Source organism: Rhodnius prolixus, unplaced genomic scaffold (genome assembly GCF_049639745.1).
Source record: "Rhodnius prolixus isolate KJV_2025 unplaced genomic scaffold, Rpr scaffold_2, whole genome shotgun sequence".
NCBI classification, from domain to species: Eukaryota; Metazoa; Arthropoda; class Insecta; order Hemiptera; family Reduviidae; genus Rhodnius; species Rhodnius prolixus.
The window spans coordinates 55,698,386-55,719,209 of record NW_027411592.1 but is presented as its reverse complement, the minus strand read 5'-3'; the positions used below and the strand labels follow the sequence as shown (position 1 = coordinate 55,719,209).

The 20,824-nt window shown below is 34.7% G+C and overlaps 1 long non-coding RNA gene across 3 annotated transcripts in view; it reads right to left on the bottom strand.

Moving 5' to 3' along the window:
* LOC141450037 (uncharacterized) overlaps positions 1-20,594 on the bottom strand; it is a 300,684-nt gene extending 280,090 nt beyond the window's left edge. For all 3 annotated transcript variants that reach the window (XR_012455901.1, XR_012455900.1, XR_012455899.1), the window contains exons 1-6: positions 20,455-20,594; positions 20,086-20,339; positions 18,784-18,866; positions 18,415-18,557; positions 17,772-17,873; positions 17,414-17,672 (exon numbers count right to left, since the gene is read on the bottom strand). This is a non-coding gene — a long non-coding RNA (uncharacterized lncRNA). The remainder of the gene's footprint in view (positions 1-17,413; positions 17,673-17,771; positions 17,874-18,414; positions 18,558-18,783; positions 18,867-20,085; positions 20,340-20,454) is intronic.
* Positions 20,595-20,824: the final 230 nt, after the last annotated feature.

The window sequence follows — 20,824 nt, the reverse complement described above, 5'->3', positions numbered from 1 at the left end:
ATAACAGTAATAAATAAATGAAACGTCAATGAAAAAAAAACTAGATTAAAAAATATATATCTGTTATTGACTCTTTAACTTGGAAAGGATAGGTATTAATATACACATACCTACAAATAAACCACTGATATTCACATAACTAGGTAACCAATTGACAAAAATATGTGTTACTAAAATAGGCACACCATAAAAGAAAAATTGAATGAAAAAACAAAATATTCTTTCGGAATACATAGGAAATGAACATCATAATATATCTTATGTAATTGATAATTAGCCACTTGAAATCACAAGCCATTTGAAAACCTCACACATCAACGGTTTTATTAAATTGGTAACGTTCTCTATAAAGTAGTACAGGGCGATCCAACCTTCACGTGTTTAGAAATTAAAAATGGTTTTCATACCGATTTCATTTTTTTAATACAGTTTAGCCTATTTAGCCTATGGGATGCTATATATTCGTCTTCGGTCAACATGTCTGTCAATTGGTAAATACAATAGATCTTACAATCTTTTTTATGTTATTAATGTGTAACATCACAAAGTCACCAACTCTCCACGTATGTTTGATTTCGCACCTGGTACTTCTCTTGAGGGAGCTTCATTTTTCCCCTGGCCATTTTCTTTGATGGAATTCTATGGTTCAGCCATTTCCTCCCTTTCTTCTTTGTCATGTGGCAAGGACCCAAAACTGAGGGAGAATGAGAGATTTTCCAACTCCGATAAGTGGGCGTCGTTTTTATCAATCACGTTGGCCTCAGAAGCTGTTCGGCGATCACGATTATTCCAGTTTGTTGTTCATACCATTGTTGATCTCTACAGAATAATCATTCTGCATGCCCTCTTGAAATAAGGCGTACATTTGCTAATTCATTAATTTAAACATATTTTGTTGGAAGTTTTACTATTTATTTTATGTTGCCGATTTTTATCAATGATTTTATTTTACAATGTATTGAATTTTTAATTATAATAAAATTTATCAACCTATCTTGTCATTTTCCCAGGAAGTCAATCACTGGTCTCAAACAAAAAAGCTGTAGGACATACATGTCAATTACTGGGCAGATTGCCGTTTCAAGGAGCAGTGATTGACAGCCCCATTTTAATCCTCAATGCTTCTTATAATTAAAAAAAAACTACATAAATGAAATCTACAAGTAATACTAATTATAACAGAACATTGATAACCACACGAATATATGAACAAATAAACGAAAAATAAGAAAAAAGAAAAATTATTTTCTTATCAATCCTCCTTAGCAACGGCTTGTTTTTTCCTTGATTTTGAACTTTTAACACAAATAACCTTCCACTGAAACCAAGGAACCTTCAAATAATTAATATTTTTCTGGAACTGCTGCCCAAAGGCTTCTCAATAACGAAATTGAAAGAATCACCACTAAAAACGGCTCATATCCCTTATAATACCAGTTTATTTCTGGTATGTCAATTACTGGTCCCTTCACCCTATGTGTAAACAAAGTATTGTAAATAAATTTATTATTTATACATTATTTTTTTAATTTGTTTATTTATTTTGCAACTGTATCCAATACAACAAGCAAAAGAGATGAGAGATAAGGGATGGCGCAAATACACTCGCACGTACATACATACACGCGCACATCTACGTGCACCCAGAGACATGAGTGGAGTGAACGACGACCATCCAGTGATGGAGAAGCCGTTAGTTCGCCTGAGATTAGCAAGCTTACACAGCAACCATCCTAGGTGGTCGGCGTTATATGTTGAGATGATCGCGTGGCCACAGCCGCTTTAGTCTCCGATGTGGATGTGGAAGGAGAAGTGTTTTGTAGTAGACATGTTGTGTGGATCAGAGGGTTTGCAATGACTGTGTAGACTTATAGTGGAGTTATTTGTACCGAGATTTGGGGCTATTTCCAGTAACGAAAGGAATATTTAGATCAGAGTGTATAGTATGATTGGAGACGTAGAAGGGAGCGTTAACTATTGTTCTTAGAATTTTAGATTGCAAGGTTTGAAGTGGATTGATGGTCGCCTTTTAGGCACTTCCATAGAGCTGTATTCCGAATGTCCATATTGGGGCAAGCAGAACGATATATAGAACTCGATTGTTAGTCAGTCAGTTTTGAACGATTTATTCATTTGTATATTAATTTTTCTTATAAATGTAAGTTATAAATCATTATTTATTATATTATCATTATTTTGTGTCAACTCCTTGCTGGAGAACCTTGGTTATTTTAAGCAATAAATAAATAAATAAATAATGAAAATAATAATGATAATGGTAATGATAATTTTTTTTATGGAGGGGGAAAAATGCATTATGCATCATCGTGGAGCAATACCCACGGTATGTGGGACCCCCACCCACTAAAAAACCCACCTCCCCAACAGGCAGAGAAACCCACCTTGGAACCAATTACACGTTACTTCAGGGTGGTGCCTCACAATAGCTCATGCGAGCTCCTACCGGACTTTAAGCAATCCTGTATTACGATAGGAGCAGACAGAAGTCCAGCTCCTGTTTCTTTCTTACCAATACTGCCTTCATAAAGGTCGCCACCCTATCCCATCCGACTCTATGGGAGAGCATAATCCCTACTATGTTCTCGAGTGTCATTCTACCGATCTCTTGCTCCAAGCTCTCTCTCTCCGGCACCCATCTATCATACAGAAAGAATGTGTGATGGGCGTCATCAAGGTCAGAGTCTCCGAAGATGCATGACGGTTCTCCAACTTTCCCCCATCCTATATAGGTACGAGGTGAAACATCCGTGCCCTGTAAGAAACTGGGTGAGCTAGTAGTAGTCGACCTCGCCATGCTCTCTTCTGGCGCAAATAGAAGGGTTGCCAATGAGCCGTGCAGTCCATCTGCCTCGGGGTGTGTCCGTCCGAGGACACCTTTCATGCCAGGACCGAATTGTGTGATCCCCTGGCCACCACTTTCGCCTCCGATCTTCCAAGGACTTCCCTTAAATCATAAGCCATCTTACGTTCCTGGGCCATCAAATCAATGGGGATCACTCCAGCCACCACCAGTGCCGCAGGCTCCGAGACCGTTCGATAGGAAGAGGCGATCCTGAACGCTCCCCTTCTTTGCACCGAAGCCATCTGCTTCTGGTACTTTTCCCAATGATAATGATAATGATAATAATAAATAATAATGATAATAGTAGTAGTTAACATTTTCTTTACGTAAAAACATTGATTAGTAACCCTGTTAATTGCGGCTTATACTAGCATGTATATAATTTTCTGTAAAGGAGTCAGTATTTGTTATCCCATCTTTTAATACGTACTATTTTATAACAGTACTATCTAGCACTAGCTTCTTGTGTGGGACTGGAAACTAACATAGTTTTAGGGCTGCTGCAGTATTAGATATAGCTGTTTCTCTTCATGACATTGATAGTTTCATGGTCCAGTGTGGCCAACAATAAAGTTTATACTTATATAAAAGATTTTCCAACCTTTGGCTGACCTAGTTTCCATAAAACTATCTTACGTATTAGGAATTTTCTTTGAATATACATTATTATTATAGTTTTCCTTTCATTTTCCAGCCATCTCTTTAACTATACTGTGTACACTATACAGCCTCTTTTGCTCTTGCTCAGCCTCCCTCTGGATAGAGACTCCTCTCGCCAATATTTCCCAGCTTCCTCCTCCTCCTCCACAGACGATGAACCGGCCATACAATCATTATCCCTATAGCCAAGTTTATTTAGGTCAACAACTCTTCTCTCCAATGATCTCCTTAGAGAATTATTTTTCCTTTCTTTCTTTTCAATCTACAGAACCCGCTTCTTCTTCTTCCGTTTTGACGTCTGGCTGGATAATAATAATAGTGAAATGTATAGTTATTTCAAACTGGGTTACATCAATAATGATTTTGTTCCATTATTAATTTGTTATTTACTTTTCTTTTCCTCTACTTACTTTTTCTTTCATTCTTTTTCGTTATTTTTATTTTACTTTATAATAACAATGTCTTTTTTTAATAATCATTTTTGTTTAATGTGAATTGATTCGTTCTTCTTTAAATATTCATTTTAACTTTGGATTATAGGCGCCACGGTAGCCGAGCGGTTAGGATACTAGACCCGCAATACTATGTATTGTTGGTGTAGTAAGTTCGATTCTCCCAATTTAGGCCTTGGATTTTATTTAATGGTTAATATGAGAACTGTATAGTAAAGTATGTTAGGCGATTAAAGATTAGACCCGCAATGCTGAGATGTATTGTTGTTTAGTGGGTTCGATTCCCAGTCTAGGCCTTGGATTCTATTTAATGGTTAATAAGAGAAATTTATAGTAAAGTATGTTAGGCGGTTAAGAGACTAGACCCGCAATGCTAAGATGTATTGTTGGTTTAGTGGGTTCGATTCCCCCGGTCTAGGCCTTGTATTTTATTTAATGGTTAATATGAGAAATTTATAATAAAGTATGTTTGCTGGTCGCCACCGTCCACCTAATTTGGCTGTTGTTAGAAGTAAAGATTGCAAAAAAAAATTAATTTAACTTTTAATTTACTTTAAACTATGTACCTATGAGTTGGCGAGAAAGAGCTCCACAGATGGTGTAAAAACTTTCAGTCTGTGTTAAGTCTTTTCTGTAGACTGCATTATAACTTATATTAGTCATTTTATTCTCATGCATTCTTAAAGCGGACAGGTAATAAATAAATGAAATAAATCTTCATTTTCTAGGAGATTAAAAAGAGTACAGTGCTGCTTAGGATTTATTAAGTAGGCTATTGCTTTGTGGCTGGTTTTAATGGAGAAATTACTGCAAGTTCTAAGTTGGAACAATATGCTAGTTACAGGAAATGGTAGAGAAAGTAGAAGATAGTTTTGAACATCCGAAGTATTTAAAGGAATATTTCTAAAATAAATGCTATAATTTGAGAAGTACGGTGTGGCTACATCAGTGTTATCACCAATATTATTTTACTAATTTTGTCAACTAAGCAATCTGGTCATATCTATTTCCTGTCCAAATCACTTGGCTATAATGGCAGGCTTATCTTTTTGTAAGAAAACGAGGCAATATCCTCTCTGGTTTGTGGAGACACGTCCAAACGTGGACGGACACGTTGTGTGATACGTATTTTACATTGCAACTATGTTCACAAACATTCACCGTGGAGAAAATACTGGTTCTTTACCCTTGTCAGCCACAAACCTGCTCTTTATTATACTATGTAGAAGGGATACGTGCAAAGCTTAAGCTAAAGTTAGGGCGAAAAGTTTTAAGCTAAAACTTTAAGTTTTATTCCACATAAACCGGGGTTTCATACTTTTCAAGTAAGTGTACAGGAAGTTTTGCAAGTGTTCAAAAGCTTTCTACGACATGATATCTCTTTTTGCAAAAAAATAAAATAGAAAAATGAAAATTAGAATCATTTTATTCAATATTAAGAAAAGTTCTTTATAAATAAATCTACTCTAAATATAATTTAAATGTAATTTGTGTGACTTTTCTTTTTTTTTTAAGCATGATAAATTTCAAATTTGGCTTGATGTGTATTTGTCACAAACTTTTCTTGAGAATAAGAAAACTAATGTTGACTGCCTCGCAGGACTGTCCGTGAAAAATTATAATATAATTATTTTAAGTTTAACATTAGAGCTGTGGGAGTTCAACCAAATGAACTAATCTCCAATGAATTCAATCTCGTACAATCTAAAAATACTTCGATCTATAGTAAACGCTCCATTTTATGCCTCTAACCGGACTATATCGTACTGATTTGAACATAATGTGCGTCAACATGGAATAGAGCTGGTGGATTCAACCAAACGCACCAAAGAATGCAATCTCTACAATCTAAAATACTTCGATCCATAGTAAACGCTCCATTTTATGCCTCTAACCGGACTATATCGTACTGATCTTGAACATAATGTGCGTCAACATGGAATACAGCTGGTGGATTCAACCAAACGCACCAAAGAATGCAATCTCTACAATCTAAAATACTTCGTTCCACAGTAAACACTCCATTTTACGTCTCTAACCGGGACTATATCGTATTGACCTTGAACATAATGTGCGTCAACATGGAATAGAGCTGGTGGATTCAACCAAACGCACCAAAGAATGCAATCTCTACAATCTAAAATACTTCGTTCCACAGTAAACACTCCATTTAACGTCTCTAACCGGGACTATATCGTACTGATCTTGAACATAATGTGCGTCAACATGGAATAAAGAGTTGGTGTTCAACCAAACGCACCAAAGAATACAATCTCTTCAACCTAAAATACTTCGATCCACAGTAAACGCTCCATTTTACGTCTCTAACCGGTCTATATCGTACTGATCTTGAACATAACGTGCGTCAACATGGAATAGAGCTGTGGGGGTTCAACCAAATGAACCAATCTCCAAAGAGCTCAATCTCTACAATCTAAAAATACTTCGGTCCACAGTAAACACTCTCCTTCTTTACTTCTCTAACCGGAACTATACACACTGATCTTAGCATTACTTTTATCACCTAAACTGCACTCACATACAAATCTTTTAGCCGCAAAATATTTCTCCTAGAACTCTTCCTGACAACCCAACAAGACGTCTTAACATAGAAGACAGTAGCCTCGAGATCTCCTCCCCATTGAAGAGAGTGACTAATAATAGTTCGGTGTTCTAGACTAGAGGTTTACCCACTAGGTAACATCTCCACTCGTATGTAGCTACTACTGTTCAGTGTTATCCATTGTTACTTATAGCGTCAACGCGCTGTGATTTTAGCACAAAATAATCGAGGGGTAAAAAAATGTATCGCGTCTTTTTTGGGGGGGTACGATTTAATAACCTTTTGAATCGCTATGTAACCTTCCTCACTGAGTAAGGAAGCTTACTGCAAGACGGAAACATGAAATTAAATCGAAATCTCTACACTAAACAGATTAATCTACCTCTGATCATGGATGTAAGTCCAAAAACCAGTCAAAGATACAATAAGCATGCGCACTAAGGTGAATAAAATCAACGAATTTAGTTGTATTAGTATAAAAAAAAAAAAAAAAAAAAAAAAAAAAACTATAACATTTCCTACTCCATTTTGCATAGAGTAATCTATACAGAATATCCAGATAATGGTCAACGAGAGGAAATGATGAGATTTGCGAGTTAATCTACACTGCCCAATGTACAAAATGGACATACACACAAACAGTGAGGTGGTGGGGGTAGGGGTGGAAAGGTCATCTAATTAATAGTTGGAAACCACCGCCGGCGGGAGATAGGAGGAACAAGCGCGCGATTTATAGCCCTGGTCATCAACCACTGCCTGATTGATATATGAACTATCTTGGAGGCAGCGGCGGCGCATTAAACCAACAACAATAAACAAACACATACAATCAAAACAACCAACATCCCCTACAAAATAAATAATGTGGGCAAAAAAAAGGACTTAATTATATTTTTTTTCGGGACAAAATTTAATTTAAATAAATTAAATATTTATTTTAATGTTGTCCCAATGAAATAATTAAATTTAATTACCAAAAATATGCTTTTAATTAATGACACAGATTAATAAATAAATAAGCAAATATTTCAATATAGAGTGCATACATGAGAAGATTATTAAAACTGATTACGCGTGTACTCGAATGGAATGTTGCGCAAGCGAGATAGCCATCAATAAGCTGTACTCATATTTCACTGTTATGAGTTCACAAAGGAAAAAAAAGAAAAGCTTCATGAACGACCCTTAATCGACTTTCCCCCGGAAAAAGTTTGATATGAAAGTTGTAGACCACCATTAGTACAATGTGTGGACTTTGTACCGAGAAAATCGTTGCAACCATTTATGGAAAAATCTTTAAAAAAAAAAAACTGTTGAAAATCAGTTTCCAGAAAAGTGTGATCATTTTCTAATTAATATTTTTCCATTTTATGATACCACTTCCGGTGAAAAAAAATCATTTTTGAAAATTTGATATGATTGCAATACGTCCCTTCTATAGTATAAGAGAAATGAAAACATGTGGAGGGCCTCACACCACTTTTTCATCCAGCAACTTACGTAACTGAACCATGTTGAAAGTAGAATTATGCATTAAAAAGATATTTGATTTCAATGTCAGCAAAACCTTAGCTAAGAACTAAAATGAGGTCTAACCTAAGTGAATAGCATGACCATAAATGATGATACGACCAAGTCAAACGAAACTCTTCGGTGGCCAGATAGAATATAGAGAAATGAAGGCTACGGTATTGCCTACCCACCCGCATAACGACGGAGAGAATCTAACAAGCATGCCCATTGGTGCTTACTACTCTTCCCCGTCTGTGCGAAACTCTACGTCCGCAAACGGCCGTGGAAATTTACAGTCTATGTTATAATTAAAATTATAATTGCACAGTTACTCTGTTATTCAGCGTGCCGTAGCTTAACAGCCTGCTACCAATGGTTGGTTCTCCACCAATGGCAATACCTGTTCATCACAGAAAACAAAAAACCATTGGTCCGTTTCATTTTTCTTCTTTTTTTTTTTTTATTTAACCTAAATGAATAGTGGCAATGGCGCTGGCAATGAAGGGGAGACCATATGTTCTGACGGATCACAACCATCATCAAACGCTACTACGTAATCGGAGAAACACACACTAACACTTTCACCTGAATATAGATGAATAAAGTGACTGTGAGACCAGTCCTACAGTCCGACAGAGTAAGAAAGAGGAAAAGTCCAACTTAATCACAAGAACGCATTTCAGTTCTTTGATTCTCACACTACATATGATGCCTTTCCCAAATCATTACTAGCCAGCTTCATCACAAAGTTTTCTTTTTCTAAAATCTTCAAAAGCCAACTTCAAGTTAATTTAATTTTCAAAATTAATAAATGTAGAAATGATTTTTTTTTATTTTTATGATAGATTGAAAGCTTTTAGACTTTTCACCCTAATTTCTACAGAGTTAAGATCCATTCTTGGCCTCGAACAATAATTTGAAACTAATTTTCCAGTGATTTAGCGCCTTTTTCTAAGCAAATTGCTCGGTAAAATCTGATCTCTACCTCCTTGTGGTCCTACCAGGACCTTTTACCTACTAAGAATAGGCCAACAGAGACGGTATTGATATTCCTCAACTTCCGTTAGAAAGGTGGGCCAAAAAATGGGATAAATGATAAGGGATAGAGGGGAAAGAAGCATATGATGCTATGAACTGGTTATTCCCATCTTGCAACTTCCAGTCCTCTCTCCATAAGGTGTCCATAAGTGTCATGCCTAAGAATGGGATAACTCAGAGGGGGGGTCACTGAATCGAAAACGGAGCCTCCGGGTCATAGCCTTTTCTGATTAAGCGGAGGCTTGGGTGAACGTTTGGACTTTCTCAGAAAACTAGCTTAGTTTATCCTTTTCTTGGCAAGAATTTCCGATTATCCCAATTTGACAGCACTTTTTATTAGGTTAAACCTTCCTGGGACACATTAGAGGAGGTTTTCTGGCACTTAGGGAACGGTTATCCCAATTTTACGGATACACGAACCCAGATTCTCTAAAGAGCCTGGGAATTACTTGGTAACGATTGGGTGTCTTCTTTCCTAGAACATTCCTAACCTCCTAAATTGGGTGAGAAATATCTGGAGAACATTAGGAGTTCTGATGTAGCATCAAGGGAGTGAAGATCCTTAATTACTTCACCCTCTTCTCTTCCTAAAACTTTCAACCTCCTAGAGTAAAGTAAAGTAATCGCCTATTTTTTCAGACGGGGCTTAACTACCAATTAGGTGACCTGGACGGAGGCGACTAGCAAACATACTTTACTGAAAATTTCTCATATTAACCGTTAAATAAAATCCAAGGCCTAGACACAGAATCGAACCCACTAAACCAACAATACATCTTAGCATTGCGGGTCTAGCCTATAACCACTCGGCTACCGTAGCGCCCAACTTCCTGGAGAACACCTGGTGTAAACTGCAGGGTGCCACCTTGAACCGTGAGGAGACAGGGAGATGTGCAATAGTTCTAGATAAAAGCTCGTGATGCAGAATACCTTTGTAAGTCTAAGTCTACACCGTTTTACACCGTTGACCTACAGGCATGCCAGTTCAACTTCTATGCGTCCTTTCGTAGGCCATTCTATGGCCATCATCAAAAATCTCTTAAAAAAAAAAACTGCCTTTAAAAACTTCAAAGTTTTTGTATCCGCCCGTGCATCACATAAACATTTTCAGTAAAGAGGATATCTGGGACCATAAAGGTAAAACTTGGCTGAACTAGGCTGCGTGGTTACTTCGTTTAAACCAGTATTAACAAAGGGCGTTAAAAAAGCAAATAAATAAATAAATAGCTGGGCTCAAGTAGATGTAATACCATTTCCTCTAATTTATTTTCAGAGTGAAAATAAAATTTCCACAAGTATGACGATATAGTGGAAAACATTTCCCAAATAATGACAAGATGACAGAATTATTCAAAAAAAAAGTTGAAGAAAAGAAAAAGAGCCCCTGCGAAAGGAAGAGAAATGTGCGATAAAATAAAATAAAAAAAGGAGAAGACGTCTGCTGTTTACTTGAAGATAAACTATACATGTAGATATATACATGGTGATGTGGAAGGTTTATGAAACGGAGATTCCTTGACAGGTAGACAGACAACTCAGCTCCGAGTTAAGTGCATTATTAAAAAGAAAGAAAGCTGAAGGAGAAGAAATGCTTAGAAGTGAGAAGCATATAAGTCTCAATATATAGGAAGACCTTAGAAGGTAACTTGCTGTAAGCATGTTCAGATCTCGAGGCCCACAAAAAAAAATATATAAAATACATATTTATATAAAGATTTCCCTTTTTTGTTTAAAGAATGTGTTGTTTTATTTCCGGTGATTCTCACTGTTATGTTTGCTATATAATATTAAACTTCATGAACTTGAAAGGACGATAAATAATAAAGTATCTGCTCACTTTATTTTCAAGCCAGAAATAAAGTTTTTATAACTTGGAGTAAATTTTATAAAAAATCCGATTAGGGTGTCATTTTTTACAGCGGAAATGGCTCCTCTCTAACTCACTCACTCATTCTCTCTCTATGTTCAGGTTTCAGCCATCTTTAACGTGACATAACAGGAACTAGTACGGAAGAGATTAGCTCAGTAGTTCCCATGGAAATCCAGAATTCAAGATCAGCTGTTGGCCTTCAGAATTTCTACACCTAGGAGCTTCCATACACCCCAATGTTCGGTGATGGACAGCGCTGTTCGGACAAAAGTTCGGCTTCGAGACCGGCTATGGAAGCCAATTAACGCGCCATAAATTTAGCGTATACAGGTTCTTCTTAGACTAGGATAATAGTTGACCTAATTTTTAGGCCAACGTTGAAGGTGCCTAGAGAGAGAGAGATCGTCTGACATTAGGCGAGAAATTTGAAGGAAATGCAAAACTCCCAAAATTTATCACCTTATATTTCCTTTATAAATACAGATAGAAAGCTGCAGTCGTGCACAACTGTGGAGTTAAACGTGTACTATAATTGTACATAGTTTTGCTGTATTAACCTTATTAAGACAGGAGATACAGCAATTTGAAATTTAAAGGAAATGTAAAGATCCCAAACTTTATAACCTTATATCTCCCCAATAAATACGGATAGAAAGCTGCAATTATGCACAATCGTGGAGGTAAACGAGTACTATAATTGTACATAGTTTCGCAGGGATAACACCAATAAGAGTGGAAATACAGCAATTCGAAATTTGAAGGAAATGCAAAACTCCCAAACTTTATCACCTTATATCTCCCCAAAAAATACGGATAGAAAGCTGCAATTATGCACCATTGTGGAGGTAAACGAGTACTATAATTGTACATAGTTTTGCTGTATTAACCTTATTAAGACAGGAGATACAGCAATTTGAAATTTAAAGGAAATGTAAAGATCCCAAACTTTATAACCTTATATCTCCCCAATAAATACGGATAGAAAGCTGCAATTATGCACAATCGTGGAGGTAAACGAGTACTATAATTGTACATAGTTTCGCAGGGATAACACCAATAAGAGTGGAAATACAGCAATTCGAAATTTGAAGGAAATGCAAAACTCCCAAACTTTATCACCTTATATCTCCCCAAAAAATACGGATAGAAAGCTGCAATTATGCACCATTGTGGAGGTAAACGAGTACTATAATTGTACATAGTTTTGCTGTATTAACCTTATTAAGACAGGAGATACAGCAATTTGAAATTTAAAGGACGTGTAAAGATCCCAAACTTTATAACCTTATATCTCCTATAGAAAAGCCATCTAGTATTTTACATGTTCATACCCACTGGCCAAGGCAAACGGCATTCCTTCAGGTGGACACAAATTTTATCCCGAACAAGACAGAGGTACCATGTCAACTTAAACTCTCCATAATTTCTATTTGTTGCCTTATGGTAAAGAAAACCTGGTGGAGAACAGCCTAAGAAAAAAGACCTGAGTTTCCTTGCTAGAAGTTCAAGGAGGTTAATTACAATAGGCCTCTTTTCTGCACTAGGCTCTAAGTTTGATTAAATCTAGAGCCTTGTGCAGAGAGGAGGCCATTGCAAGCGCTAGTAATCATACTATGAGCTCTGCAAACTTGTTAAGAACCAGAGATGATCATAGATACTGAACTACAGGTTCTTCAGACAGTGGACAAACAAAACAGAGTTCCTTTTCCGCCAAATTTGGTAGGAAAGTAAAAAAAATGTAGTTACGAGAAGTCACAGACTGGAAGCTTTACAAAGAGCTTGGCGAGATTGTGGTCTCTACGTGGATTACACTATAATTATTATGCAATTATGGTGTAACACTGAGCTAAGATGCAGTTCTGTATAATAATAATTATTATTATTGTGCTTGTCAATGGAAAATGTTTTCAGTTTATTCATGAAAATTTTTAAGAATTATAAAGAAAAAGGAAATAAGCTTAGACTTAAAAAACAATAAAATGCGTTGTTGCACTGAATTATATAAGTACCTGAAATGAAATATTCAGGTGGTAATGGTACTCACGCACAAACGAAGAGAGTGAAAGAAAAGATACAGAAAACAGTGTAAGATGCAAGTTTTCCTTTTCTAACTCCTTCTTCTTCTTCTTTTTGTACGGAGTGGTAAAGCACGTTCTTCTAGAGTAAGAGCGTTGAAGCAGTTAGCATGCAAGGGTAGCCTCTAAAAATTAGTGTTAACTCCGAGAAGAAGCACAACGCTTCCGTTTTGCCTTCAGAGCCGCCCATAGAAACTCAAGGGGGTGTTGGTAGAAAAGTTCCCACCCCCCGCCCATTCACCGTAGAAATGGTTGGGGGAGGGTGTTGCGGCGGTGCGTGGAAAGACATTAGCATTCCAGGCTACGTGCCTAAGACAACTAGGACGCCGGTGGCAGCAGCACTCCAGTATCTTCTCCAGTTACAGTGTATACGGGGGACCCACTCTTTCATGGAACAACTTCCACCAAACCCAACAACAACTACCACTAACCCAACCACCCCCGCCCACTAGAAAAACATCCTCCATTCTCGGCCTTACTTCCGCTGAGTAGAACCATCTCCCCATCCATGTCAAAGAAAAGAGCTTAATTTCACCACCTCTTTAATATATTCTTGCTTGCACCACCAGATAGCAGCGTGCTTGGAGCTTTTTATAAGAAAAACAAAAGAAAAACAGGTCACAAATTATGCAATGCTTACTGTATTTTCCATTATATTAATATATTTTATATTTTTGTATTTTCAACAGGGAGATAAAGATTTTTAACATTTTATTACAGCTAAGTTCCCATTAATTTTAACATTTACTTTAATCGTAATCCTGGGATTACGATTAAAAGAATATAAAGCAAAGCTTCCTTTAGAAAAAATATTTTAAAAAAAAAAATCCTACAATTCAACTTCTCAGGAGGCTATTTCTTTGTGCAGTAATATAATACGAATGAACAAATTTGCTTTAAACAATTAATTGCATACAAATAAATTCAGAGAATGCGCGAAATCGGTTCGGCGAGTAGTTCTCGGCCAAGCACAAAGATGGCATTGCCATCTTATGCTACGAGTGACCGTGGTCAACTTGCTCAGTCGAATAGTTATTGTGTATTTCGATAAATTAGTTAAATTGGAATATTGTGACGTTGGTTTCGGTATAAAAATGCCTAAAATGTTAGTGGTGTAGAGTCATTTCCTGTACTTTGAACAGTGACGATGCCCTTTACGAATTTAGACTTTTAACATCCTTTCTACGGGATGTTAATACGCTAAGTCCCCACTTCCTGCTACAAAAAAAGAAAAAAAAATCCACCATCCTACCTCTGTCCATCGTAAACCCACTTTATACAAAGACTTTCCCCTCTCATAATCCCCGATAATCTCCACAGAAGACTAAACAGCCCCAGCATCTGAATCTTCATCTGTCAAAAACTAAATGAAATAACTAGAAAGTGTAACTTGAGTTAAGTTCTAAAATGTTGAGAAAAAATAATTGTATAAAACAAACACATTTATCTAAATTTAAATTCCTGAACCAGCCTGGAGAATGCTGTCAAATAAACAGAGTGGAAATAACTATATCTCTGATAATGCGGGCCTATTGACGATATGAGCTCTGAAAAGGCACCCTGAGATAACGCATGCGGAACTCTCCTCATAGTACAGATAATGTCAAAGCAAAGTAACGGCAAGGTGTAAAGTATGAGTTGGGATAACTCGGTCCCTATATTAGCAAAGGCGTGAAAAATACAACGAACTGAAAAAGTACTTACAATAAACAAATAAACTTCAAAAGATTTAAAAATAAAAACTCGGCTCTTTTAGACAGAAAAATGAGAGCAGGCTTTCTACGAAATTATATTGGAAGCTGTTTATTAAAAATAATACCATAGTTACATTTGAATTTAGATTAAGACTGAACAGAATAATGGCTTATCTGCGCCTGAAGAAACTTAAATAAAAAATGAATAAGTTTTCCTCTAAGTCCATTATTGAAATAGCAAATTTGATTTTCTTATTTTTACTTGCAATAATAGTTTACCCCAAGATTTCAATGGAAATTCAATCCCTCCACGACAACAAATTGTCAATGTAAGAGCTAAAAATGTAACGAATTGTCAGTGTAAGAGCTAAAAATGTAACGAATTGTCAGTGTAAGAACTAAAAATGTAACCAATTGTCAATGTAAGAACTAGAAATGTAACCAATTGTCAATGAAAGAACTAAAAGTGTAACGAATTGTCAGTGTAAGAGCTAAAAATGTAAGTTTAAAACCACTCTTAAATCCAAAAATTACCAAAAAACAAAAGCTCTTAGCTGGGATGGTGAACAGGAAATCAGCAATGTGGAAAATATCCTTGAAATGTAACCTTAAAGTCAAGAAAAATGGCGTACTCAGGCAAGTCTCCATATATAAACTATATAATTTGGAGTAAGTCCCCAAAATCTTTACAAACACAGCTCATGAATAATTAATGGGATTGGGTTGGGGATTAATAGGATTTAAATGGACAAACAGAGACTTAATTTAATTTATTTCAATTGAAAAGTGAGCTACCTAATGTTAGGCCAAGACAGTTAAAAAGTTGTTAAAATGCATTCATCAATTTCAAATGATTCTATGAAATTTATAATAATATTGACTGATGCCAAATAAAAAGTGCATTATTTTGTGCAAAAAATTGTTGAAAATACCAAACCATCTGAAGATAAATGAAATTCCTAAACGATCAAAATGAGAAAATTGATGTGATCAGGTGGGCAAAGATCATCAGTACTATTTCAAAAAAATCATATAAAATAAATGTAATTTCATCTGCATGGGATTCAGTTAGACTGTCAAGAGAGATTATTTCTAGTTAGAGCTCTAAACTACTAAATATAATCTTATCTTCAAAACATAAGCTACCCTAATGCCCCTCATTATGCCTGATTCAACAAAGTACAACATACTTAGCTAAGTATGAAACCAAAGAAAACTAAAAAGAAACTTCCGTTTCAATAAACACTCATTCTAGATCTTCCTATCTTCATACAGAACGGATGAAACTAAGAGCTTAAATTTTTTTTAGTGACCTCTCATTTGTTAGCTGAAGATGAAGTTGGTATCTTTTAAGTAGATCCATGAAAATAAGTACAAAAGATAAAATTGCTGACTAAGAGTATAATGCCGAGGCACAAATACTAAACTTAGGAACAGTAGCTAACTAGGGTAAACTAAAATATAAACTATTTCTAAAAGAATTGGCTTAAACTGAATGAGAAGTAGAGTGACGTCGTGAAGAGAGTCGAAGAATGAATCCTCATTGAGTGCGAATGCAATGCCTGAATGCAATTGGGTGCCTCAAGCGGTATTGTGGAGTCCTTATTTCTTCTGATGCTCGGGCAACTTCTATTGTTCTAAGCCTACCTTAGTAAAAACCCTTTAATCCTTTCATGGCCCCTTTTTCCAACTTTAGAAATCAAAATTCTGGTGGAGGAACAGGTGGGCCATTCACGTAAGCGGCTGGTAAAAATGTTATAAAGGAAAAATTAGCAAAAAGTTGGCTACATAGGGAAGTCTTGCATGTACTAAAGAAGCAAACACTATCACTTATTCAAGTGCCTTAAGTAATTAAATTATTAAAACAGAAAATATTTATAACATATATTAACTTCCAACAAATTATGTACTTATACAAATCGACAACGCTGTTTATGCAAGCATTACATGCAAATTTCACAGATAAAATGGAAATTAAAACGTTCATATCAGCTCCTTTATTAAAGCTATTGCCTAAGGTGCTATTGACTAACTCTAAATATAGTATGAACGACATAGATTAATAAAGATTTAACGGAAGACTTCACCCAAGAAATGGAGAGTTACGACTATTGCAAAATAATTATCTAGTATAAAGGATTAAATTGGAAGAGTATCACCGCTCGGAAACATTGCGATCAGCCTGTAATGAAATACTAATTTGGTTCTTAAATTCAGGTGAATTTATTACCTGGATTCACTTTGACTAGCAATACAAAAAAATAACCACCAGATCAGAAATCACTTTCTTCAAATGAAGAGAACATCTTATAAAATGAGATGAGCACAAGTATTTCATGGATTGCTGATAAACTACAACAAATGAAAACCATAATTTACCCATAATTTCATTTCAATAAATTTTATAATAAATACTTTAAAATTTGAAACAGAAACTAATTTTTCAAGTAATAACAGAACAAGCAAGTAATAACGCAAGTGCTGCTACTAAATACCACCAGTTCCAATGATTGTGCTAAAGATTTGAATAAATTGAATTCATGCTGCAAAGAAATTGAATTGAAAAGTTAGCTGTGCAAAAGTTTTCCTAATAAATAAACTTCTTGACCAATTTCCAATTTCATTCTATGGTCAAGAAAAACAATATTTTCTTAATAAAAAGAAGAAAAATGAAATTAGGACTTACCATATGGAAAGATTAGAAAATCCATTTCTAAATCAATATTTTCTCAACATATTAATTCCATCACCAAAACCGATTTTTTTGAAAAACTATGACTATTTCTTTTTACCGAATTACTTACATTTATAAATATTAAATCTAATTGAATAGTGTCACAATTATTAATAAAACTATTTCATTAAAACACCAACTGAATTAAAGCACTTCCATATTAATGGCCTCCTACAAAGGATGACGTCATTTCAAATGTGATGGCAGTACACTGAAATAAAATAAAACTTTTAAAGAAATATATTTTTTTGTTTTTAATTAAAATAAAATTACAAATTATAATAAATAACAGAAATAAATTTATAATTACTTAAAATTTTTATAAGCCAAACTATCGTAGGACGTTGAGCTGTATCTTGGGGTCACCTGTCAGCCCTGTCATGTCTGCAAGTTGTAAGATGGAAGGATGTCTCTATGATGTAAGTAAAATTAACTTAAATTATTTTTTGATAAAATACTCATGATTGATTATGTATTCCAGAATTTATTAAATTAAGCTTAATCTATAAAAATTATCCATATTCTGGTAGATATTCTAAGGATTAATCAAAGAAAAGTAAAAAAAAACAAAAAATTAAGCCTTAATAATCCTTTTCAAGTATGGCCAAAAAAAGAATTTTTCTTCAGTGATTATTACCAACTTTTTATTGAATTTTCAAGCAATCTATGTCACAAAAAAGTTATTTATAAAGATTTACTCAATTTTACTGAATTTTGAAAGCTCATCACTCATCTTATTAAGAAATTATTGGAAATGGCGTTTGCCATCTAATTGTTTAACTCACATAGGGCAGGCTTAATATTGCAATCATTTTTTATACGATATATTTGGAATTAATTTTTATTAATTCATTAAAGCACTTGTGAAAATTTTATTTTTTAATTAGAAGAAACACCCACAACTTAGTTGTAAGGTAATTACAGAAATACTTAATTACAATACTAAAGCGTACCTGGTATTTGAATGGTTTAATTTCCTTAATCAACTCAATTTAATTATTATTCTCTTTTTGTATAACTAAAGATTTTAGTATCCTCCTATTAAGGCGAATTTCGATCTTGCAAAGCAGAAGTCTTGGATTTCTTGCAAAGTAGCCTAAATTTAAAAGAAAAAGAATGTCACTCAATTTGAACAAATATAAAGTGATCTATGCATATTTTATTCTGATACAGAAGAAATTTCTGTTTTTTTCTATCATCTCTGGACGGTAAATTGTGTAATGTTACACATACCTGGAGTTAATAGTTAATTAGTGAGTGAACAGTTACCTTTTTGCATTGATTTTTTTGGTTTTTGTTCTTGTGGTAAAAATATTAAGTACCTTAAATTTCCACACTTGTCAAACTTAGGTTGAAACTTCTTTAAGCACAAAAAAAAATCCTTCTTCAGTTTCAAATAAGATCACTGAAAGTATTTAATGAACTTTCTATAAGTAAACAGTAATGAAAATTAGGTAATACAAAGTTTTAAAAATGAGATGTATTGTGATTACTAAGGAACGGATTTTTATGTATTTAAAAATGCCAAATATTTAATTAAAATATGCATTTATTTTCGTCAATTATGTGGAAAATATGTGATTTTCTTAAAATATTTTCTGGAATATTTAAGTAAAATGGACATTTTTTTTATGAAAATCGTGAAATGGTGGAATGATTGCATTTTTCGAGAACCTCACAGTTCAAAAGGAATGGCTTTGAATCCACATCAGTATCACTGTCAAGTTTTCCAATAACTGCATTGGCAAATATACCTGCCCTCAACGTCAGTGGTTTCATCAATTGACACCCAAATCGGTCCATCTTTGATATGTTCTCGAATTTTGGTTAGTGTATCTTTATAGATATCTTCCAGGTAGTTTTTCCTCAGAGCGCTCTCGTCAGGCATTTTTTTTCTCAATATAGGTCTCTAAGAATCCTTTGAAATGAGGATTTTTTAAGTTTGTGGAAAGGGATATCTGTTCTAACCAAAGCCCGTCACAGATCTGTACTCAGAGTAGACTTACTTGATGATGGAGATGTAAGGAAGGCTTGATAGGACGTCCTCTCTTTCTTTCTGTTTTCATTCTCTATGTGCGATCCGGTGGCAATATGTTGGGTGACTTGGGAACGTTGAGAGCAAGAAACGCGCTTGTCACAAGCTGTACAGTACAAAATGTCTCCATCACTTCGAAAAAGTTCTACTGGAAACTCGCGAAGATATTTAGCAACCAGTTGTTTGTTTGAGGCCGATGTTCGTGGCATTTCACCCAAAAAAGAATACACGAAATGAATTGGACACTTCAACGAACGAGCTGAAAGAACAGACAACTTCAAAGAACTAACAAGTGCCCGTCACTGTTTAGCAGCATTCTGTGTAAATTACAATAACCATTGTACCCACTGTGATTCACAGCCCTACAGTCTGTGGTTCACAGTTCCTGTCAACCACCTCCCAATTATGAAAATATGCCCAAAATGAAAAATATGTACATATTTTGATTAAATATGTAGAAATATTTATTTATTTTAATCAAATATGTATAAATATGCGATAACATCCAAATACTTCTAGTTGAAAAACTTCTGTAAATTGCCTAGAAAAAAATATGTAAATACATACAAATCCGTTCCCTAGTGATTACCTTATCTTTTGAGTATCCTTTATCCAATTTGTCTTTCCATTAGTTCTGAAATATTTTTAAGTTACATCTTTTAATCACACTTCTTGTTCAAAATTTAGTCAGGCTTATTGTTAATAATAATAACTTTTTGTTTTGTACAGGCAGCAGATCATTAATTGAACGAAAAGCTTCAAACTTATGTCTTCTTATGCTGCCTTTTAACCTCGCAGAAAAAAAGCATCAAGGTAGATATGATTTTTTTTTAATGTTGAATTCTAAAATTAACACATATTACTGCTATTTTAGTTTTTTAAGTCACCAAGAATTGAATTTAAAATGTTCTTTAAAGAAGTAAAAAAAAACTGTTAACACATTCTGCTAAAAACTTACACAAAGCTTTACTGTTGGAGTAAACCACTGTAATATTTTTTCTTTTACAATGTTGTTATCTTACCAATGAAAACAAATCACACACAATTTTTTTCAACTAGTGTTTTAACCCAAATGACAAACAGAGAATCATTAAAAACAAATCCTAGACATAATATTACAACCTATTCACTGTTATTTCCTAACCTAACAGTCTGGCAGCATAAACAAAACAAATGTAAGTAATGGTAGAAGAAAGAAATTTAATCCCCTCTTTCTTTAGCGTACAATTCAAAGAAAATTTAATTAGGAAGCCATGTTTCTATTTTGTGATAGGTTATGTTAATGTTTTTGTTAGCCTCTGTTGATTTAGGTGTATAATTTGATATAA